This window comes from Octopus sinensis, linkage group LG6 (assembly GCF_006345805.1).
Source record: "Octopus sinensis linkage group LG6, ASM634580v1, whole genome shotgun sequence".
NCBI classification, from domain to species: domain Eukaryota; kingdom Metazoa; phylum Mollusca; class Cephalopoda; order Octopoda; family Octopodidae; genus Octopus; species Octopus sinensis.
Genome location: NC_043002.1, coordinates 83,094,809 through 83,102,308, shown reverse-complemented (window position 1 = coordinate 83,102,308; position 7,500 = coordinate 83,094,809).

Sequence of the window (7,500 nt, the reverse complement as noted above, 5' to 3'; positions counted from 1 at the left end):
TATATATATATATATATAATATATATATAATATATATATATATATATATATATATATATATATATATATATATACATATGCATACATATGTATGTATTTGTATGTGTGTGTATGTGTGTGCACGCACGCGCATGCACACGTTACACCACTGCATGCAAATGAAAACAAGCTTAGAATATCGAAATCTTTCGTTTCGGTCACACTGATAGGCTCAGGCGTGGCTGTGTGGTAAGATGCATGCATCCCAACCACATGCTTCCGGGTTCAATCCCATTGCGTAGCACCTTGGCTAAGTGTCTTCTACTATAGCCCCAGGCCGAGCAAAACCTTTGTGAGTGGATTTGATAGACGGAAACTGAAAGAAACCCGTCGTATACATGTGTGTGTGTATGTGCGTGTGTGTGTGTGTGTATGTGTGTGTGTGTGTGTGTGTGTGTGTGCACGTGAGTGTATGTGCGTGCGTGCGCAGGTCTTTGTGTCTCTGTTCCCCACACCACTTAACAACCAGTGCTTGTTTATTTACGACCCCGTAATCTAGCGCTTCGGCAATAGAGAACGATATGATAAATACCAGACTTTAAAATAAGTACTGAAGCCAATTTCTTCGGCTAAAACTCTTCAAGAGTGTGCTCCAGAATGGCTGCAGTCCAGTAAGAGATCAAAGAGAAAAAGAAATGTGTGAGCCAACAATTTATATAGCTTTGTAAATAAGAGACCAATCCTCTTTAAATGTCAAAATCCATTGATTGCTGAAAACAGAAATAAGTCTAAGTAATCAAAAAGAAAAAATTAACGTGAAGGAGTGTATCGCAGTAGAACCAGATAAAAGATCTGTTTAGAGACGGATATATCAATGTGTGCAACCCGCAGCAGGGCGCCGCCAAATAAAGTGTATTTCACGAAAATTAAATCCTTTAGTTTCTCTACAGCTACGCAGTTTACGACTTAAGATAAAAAGAAAAGGGAAGAAATATGTTTCTAAAACTATGAACTATTTTTCTAAGACACTTCCTTTCTTTTTAAGAAACTTCGCAGAATATTGAATTTAGCTTAATTTATTTGTGTCTCGAGTTATGCCGTGTTGGCGATTCCAAGGGAAGATGAAATAGTGCTATACATGACTGCCAACGACTAAAAACTTTAAGAATTTTATATTATGTCAGAGAAAAAAGATTTAGGTATGCATGTTCTTCAACTTAACTTAGTTTAATCCAGAAGAGATTTTGGATCTTTTCGGTTTGAACGGCAGTTTTTTCTAGCGGTGTCATATGAAATTGTCACCCATAATTATGACCCTAGTATCGATCTATTGCATTTCAATCTATTTTAGGGTTAGGGTTAGTTAGGGTTAGGGTTAGGGGTGGGGGGAAGGGTATCTTATTTTTCTTCACAAATGTAAATAAACCCAATCTGTTTCTTAAACGAGGGACATATTCATACGGCACAGAATGTTTTTTACCTGAATAGACGTCACTGATTGGTTGAAATTGCAGAAATTGAAGAAAAAAGCAACAAATATCTTACAAACTATAGAATTTTCTCAATAAAGCCAAGAGAAAAAGATGCTTTATAAACACATTCTACCAGTATACGAAGTTTAAAATTTTTTAGTTGCCTAGAAATTATGTTAAAAACTGCTGTTCAAACCGAAAAGATCCAAGATTTTTCTCCTCTGATAGTAAATCACCAGAAGTAAACTACACGTTCATAATAACAATTTTTTCACCATTCGTCTCCTACGATCTATGTTTGTGCTTTTATACACCAACCGCCTGTATGAGAGGATCTCTCAAGGCTAATATCGCAGTATTCGATATTCTAACTAGGCATTCATGTTTAGTTGGATATAAAAATTGTCTTTTGGTATTAATACTGCTTCCATCATTAATAACAAGTTATATATTTTCTATTATATATTAATGAACTCTCTCTCTCTCTCTCTCTCTCTCTCTCTCTCTCTCTCTCTCTAAAGCAGTGGTTCTCAACTAGGGTCCTTATGACCTTTAAGGGTTCACATAAGACTTTGTTGTTAAAATTTATGGCAGAAACGAAGGCGGCGAACTGGCAGAATCGTTAGCACACCGGGCGAAATGCTTGGCGGTATTTCGTCTGTCTTTACGTTCTGAGTTCAAATTCCGCCGAGGTCGACTTTGCCTTTCATCCTTTCGGGGTCGATAAATTAAGTACCAGTTACGCACTGGGGTCGATCTAATCGACTTAATCCCTTTGTCAGTCCTTGTTTGTCCCCTCTATGTTTAGCCCCTTGTGGGCAATAAAGAAATAAGAAACGTTAGCACACCGGGCGAAATGCTTGGCGGTATTTTGTCTGTCTTTACGTTCTGAGTTCAAATTCCGCCGAGGTCGACTTTGCCTTTCATCCTTCCGGGGTCGATAAATTAAGTACCAGTTACGTACTGGGGTCGATCTAATCGATTAGCCCCCTCCCCGAAAATTTTGTGCCTTGTGCCTAGAGTAGTAAAGAATAACGTGATTATATTTCTACAATACACAAAAGTTTTAAACAATTTTCTCATAAAATTCCATAGAATATATAATAAGGCTTTTTAAAACATCAGATAACTGTGAGGGTCCATAGGTATCAAAGGGCTCCATAGGTAAAAAAAATGGGTTGAGAACCTCTGCTCTGAAGCAATAATTGTTTCATTTATTGTATTATTATAATTAGGGCATCGTGAGTTGTGAATAAAATACATGTACGAGTTCCGTGTGTGTGTATATGTGTGTGTTTTCAGGGATTGGGGAGAATCGTTTGAGGGTCCTATTTTGGGATATGTTTGGGGACCCCTGCACCGCAAGGAAAAAATAAGTAAAAATGTTTTAAGCGACTGGCTGGGAGTGTCCCTTAATGTTTCACCTCTGTTTTTTCGTCTTTTTTTTTTGTTATCTTAGTCGAGAGAGAAAGGTAGTACTTAAGTCCTATACAGTGACACTGAGACTGGTAGGAAAGAAAGGGGAAAGTATCCTTGTTTCTGAAACCTGATTACCCGCAACAGAGTGAATGCAGCTAAAAAGAAATAAAAGAACGTAAAAGATGTCAGCTGATGGTGTTGAACCGGGTGACAGATTAAGTCTACCATCCGAGTAGTTCATGATGTGATCTGAACTCGGAACACAAAGGAAACTGAAATGTAAACACATGAACAAAATTAGAACAAAAGCAACAACAACAAAAACAAAATACAAATTACAAGAACGTATATAAACAGAAGATACAAATATTACAGGCATCCCCCCCACCCACACACTAAATAAACATAGACGCACATAGAGATATAAGCATGCGCAAATGAAGACATACAATAGAAATACAAAATGGCTGACGGTTAGTAAGGAGAGACACAAATAAGTGAGAAGAAAAAAAGGGACCACTGATGCGGTCACAGAGTGTGACGAAGAACTTTGGCCGAAATAAGATAAGATTAATGTAAAAAATAATATCACTGAAGCAAAATAACACCAAATATATAGTGCGTGGTTTTTATTGGCTAAACTGGCAATATGACCATTCCGAAATATAACAATATCTGTTTAAACACACGACTTCACATAAAAAATCTTGCACAACAAATATTTAAACGTACTAACGTGAGCCACAGCCAGGCTTGCAAGATGCTGAAGAACACTATATTTTGTTGCCTAAAGAAAACTGTGACAACGCAACAGCTTCGTTTTATAAAACAATGTGTCTCGTCCAGGATATGTATCAACAAGGTCACAGCCAACGTTAAACGGCTTGACCTCACTAACGGACAAGCGGAAAGACTAAAAAGGACGCTAATGGTAAATATTAGAAATAGAATATACAGAGAGCTCAGCGAACAAGAGAAGTGTAAACGTATATTTTTAAAAGAAATTAAAAGTATCACCACACGAAAGGAGAAAACCTTACTAATGGATATAATATATGAAGAAAAAACAGACATGTAATACACCAATGCAAATCCATTTTAAGAGGAAGTTATCGTGGTTGAAACAGAAACGTCAATATGAGCTCGCAAAGGAAGAAAAGCAGAAGTATCCAGATACAATAAATGGAATTAATATGGAAGATGTGCTACTACCAGAAGAGTTCAATAAAAACAATGAAGCGAACATCTATGGGGGAGTAACAACGGACCCAGATGAAATATCGATACTTCAACTACCACCAAAGTATGCAGTGTATAGTAAGGTGAATACCATCAAATGCCTGTCCGAGATTGAAAAGTCGTTCACAAAAATACGTTGGAATTTAAATAGATACTATGACAACAACACTTGCGACAACAACAACAACGCGAAAAACACTAACCGCAGCAACAACAACACAAACAATAATGACCGCAACAATAACAACCGTAGCAACAAAAGCAACACGAACCCTAACAGCGGCAACAACAACAACACGAACCCTAACAGCGGCAACAACAACAACAATAGAAAAAATGTATGCATAGACACAAACAATAGATACAAAAACAAAAACACAAACAGAGAGAGAAAAATCGTATACAACAGCAACAACAACAACAATTATAGGGAGAACCGACACACAAACACACACACAGATAGCCATAGTCACAAAGACACGAATAAAAGTTGTGTCATGGGGGTCACGATGGAGAATAAAGTTGAATGCAACAGGATCCTTGGACAGGGAGTCAGCAGACTTGAAACAGATAACAATACTCATAGGAACAAAAATAACGACCGCAACAGGGAATGACAGGGACCAACAGACAGACAAAACCCAACACTAATATAAACAACACATATACCAGAAACAGGAACAATGAATATATCACTAGCGATGATAGTAATAATGGCAATGGTAGGAATAAGGTAATAACAATAATAGTGGTAGTAGTAGTGGTGATGGTAACAGTAGAAGTAGTAGTATGAGGATAGTAGTGATAGTGTGGTGGTAATAGGAATATACTAGTAGTAGTGGTAATGGTGATAATAATAATAGGAAGGCTGATGTTGGAAACAGTAACGATAATGAAGATAACCCTAGAGAGACCATTGACATGTATACCCATCCCTTTGACACTCAATTCTTCAACGTATGCGACAAAACTTACTGCATGAACCGAATTTATCAACAACATTACCCTTCAACAAAAGAGTATACATCCCAAGACGTACTAATGACCACATGGAAGCACAGTTCACTATAGCTAGGACCAAACTTAGACAGATTTTAGGATTATACATTAAGAGACAGAGACAGAATAAGACAGATGCCCAACAACTCGGGATTAAACCGCATGTGGCCTACAGAAGCTCATTCAGCGCACGAGGAACGGAGAGGTGATATGCCTTCCCACAGATAAGTCCGGCAGGATGTCAATAGACAGCTTACCGAACTACATCCAGGCAATGCAACCTCATATCGCCAATACAAAAGTAACAACTGTACAGCGCATGAGGAGAGAGAAAAGGTCCTCAATGCCCACATGATGATGTGGACAATTGTTCTGGGACCCCAGAAACGTACTGCAAAGAATTTCCAAGCCTGGAACAATGATATCCCGGCACTGTATGGACTTCGCAAGGACCATAAAGTTTTTACTGACCCTATAGCAGGACCACCAACAAGACCAGTCTGTGGAGCGAATATCGCTAGCAATTACAGAATCTCCTACTTCCTCTCAATGATCATACGCCCTATAATCAGGATGTCACCTGATGTGTGTGACAGCACAGAAGATCTCCTAAGCAGGATCAGTGACTGTAACAAAACTTGTGACTTGACAGGATGTATAGTAGGTAGCATGGATGTGGTATCCCTATACCCATCGATTGACGTAGATTTTGCAGTGGAGAAGTGCGTGGAGATGATCAAGGAGAGCCAGGTGGAGTTCTGTAATGTCGACACTGAAGAACTGGGCCTCCTACTTAGACTGACATATAATAGTGAATACTTAGATAAACATAATCTTAGTAGTTTCTGCCCCAGTAGATGTTTAAGAGGTAGACCGCCTACAATTACTTCTATGGCTAGGAAGACACATATAGAAAGATGGCGCGGATGGACCAGAGCCATACGGAGCCCCGCAAATGTCCATCAGGTAAAGAAAATGATCGCACATGCACTAGGAGCTAGTATAAGAGTTACCCTAAAAGGCCACACATTTAAATTTAATAATAAAATATATGCCCAGGACGAGGGGGCAGCCATCGGTGTTAGTATCGCTGGTGATGTGGCCAACCTCTTCATGGTATGGTGGGACAGAAGGCTTAAAGAAGCCTACTGCAGAAATCCATACTCGTAAACATGTACTCTCGCTATGTTGATGATATCAACGTAGTAGTAAAGGCACCCTCACAGAGAGTAATGTTGATATAGTAATAGAAACTAATACTATGGAGAGCATCCAGCAAATAGCTAACTCCATCCACCAGAGTATTAAGGTCACAATAGACTACCCCACTAAACACACCCAACCATAGACTACCAGTACTAGACACTGAACTCTGGCTAGAAATTGTGAAAAATAAAACCCAAATCCTTCATTCATACTATGCAAAACCTATGGCCTCAAAATACCTGATCCACCGGAACTCAGCCATTGCGGGCAATGCCAAATTCAATATTTTGATGGCAGACCTCGTCAGAATAATGAGAAATGTGTCACGCATGTGCGAGCCTACAGAATTAAAGAGACACATACAGTATTTCATTCACCGCATGCAGTTCTCAGGTTACAGCCATAAAGAAAGGATCAGAGTATACAAAGGAGCCATGAAGAAATTTGATAATATATTATGTAATGATAGGAATGGGATTTGCCCACTGTATAGGAACAAGTCATGGAACACTATATAAAAAGGACAAAAAAGAAAATAGGGAAGGCCAACTCTTGGTATGATAGCCATAAATACCAGAGTGTCATGTTCGTTGACACCACCCCTGGAGGTGAACTGGTGTACCGCTTTAGAAGGACCCTAGATAAACTTAAACTAAGAATTAAGGTTGTTGAAAAGCCAGGCAACCCTATCAGATCTATAATTGGTAGAACCTATCCTTTTAGTAGAACCCTCTGTACGGATAACTATTGCACTGTATGTAGATTTAGCCCACAAACAAACTGTAAAGCCAGAAATGTGGTCTATAGTATAAGATGTATAGAGGGACGATGCAGTAACAAGACAGTAACATACGTAGGGGAAACAGCAAGAAGCATTGGAGAGCGGGTGAATGAACAACTCAAGGAAGGTAAGAGCTCATCGATTCTGTACCAACACGCCGAACAGGAACACGGGGGATCAATCAATAACATAGAGATTAAGATATTGTCCACACATAGAACAGATGCAACAATTAGACAAATTACAGAAGCTACACATATAATAGAAAATAAACCTAGCCTGAATAGAAAACTAGAATGGAGCAATAGCACCACACCACAACATATGACGATAGTGGATCCTGCAAACATAATAAATACACAGATAATTAAAGAAATAGAAATGAATAACTATATATATCTATGT